The following is a 788-nucleotide window of genomic DNA, read 5'->3' as shown; positions in this document are numbered from 1 at the left end:
TGTTTATCTTGAAAAATTATTTTGAAGAAAATATTCAACAAGATTTTGAAACATTACAAAATATTTTCAGAGTTTTTAAAAGATACAAAAATAATTTTAAACCTAAAATGGTTTCAACAAATAATAAAAAAATGTAGATTTTTAAGGAAAAATATATTAGTCATTATTTATATTTTAGTCATTATTTAATAAATATTTAGTAAATATTTAGTCATTCTTTATTTTTAAAAAATGAATTTTAAGAGAATATTTTTAAAAAATTGAAATATTACGAAAAATTTCCAAAATGATCAAACACAAATCTTGAAGATCGCATGGACATTTTTAGTAATATTTCGAGTCAATTTAAGTGATATTTAATGATTTTAGAAGTTTTAAGGAGATAAAAATTATTTTCATGCTTTGGAAATTGTATAAAGTAACATTAAATTTTCTCCAAGCCTCAAAAAGTCCTATATATCTTTTATACTTGAATTTTTTCCTGGAATTTTTTTTCAATTCTGTAAAATTAGGAAAATTCTTTCGAAAACTTCTAGATGCAGTTCCGACAAGCATGAAATGTTGAAAATTCTTTTTAAATTTTTTAGGGAAACCCAGGAAAATTATTTTTATATATCTCTAAAGGAAATAAACAAAGAAACTTAAACGTCAGTTTATTATATAAAGTACGACATTTTTACCCTCTTCCCAATACGAATGAAAGGGACCCACGACACTTCGTCACATGACCCTTCGGGTGGGGGAGCGGAATTTGCACATCGGTAAGGTCTGTTACGAAGGAGAAAGGG

The 788-nt window shown here is 25.3% G+C and overlaps 1 protein-coding gene across 10 annotated transcripts in view; it reads left to right on the top strand.

Moving 5' to 3' along the window:
* LOC117178167 (protein groucho-like) overlaps positions 1-788 on the top strand; it is a 397186-nt gene that overhangs the window by 390670 nt on the left and 5728 nt on the right. The gene's annotated exons all lie outside the window — the stretch shown is intronic.

The sequence above is a fragment of the Belonocnema kinseyi genome, chromosome 8 (genome assembly GCF_010883055.1).
Source record: "Belonocnema kinseyi isolate 2016_QV_RU_SX_M_011 chromosome 8, B_treatae_v1, whole genome shotgun sequence".
Classification (NCBI taxonomy): domain Eukaryota; kingdom Metazoa; phylum Arthropoda; class Insecta; order Hymenoptera; family Cynipidae; genus Belonocnema; species Belonocnema kinseyi.
The sequence above is the reverse complement of the archived record's forward strand: the minus strand, read 5'-3'. Positions and strand labels throughout refer to the sequence as shown.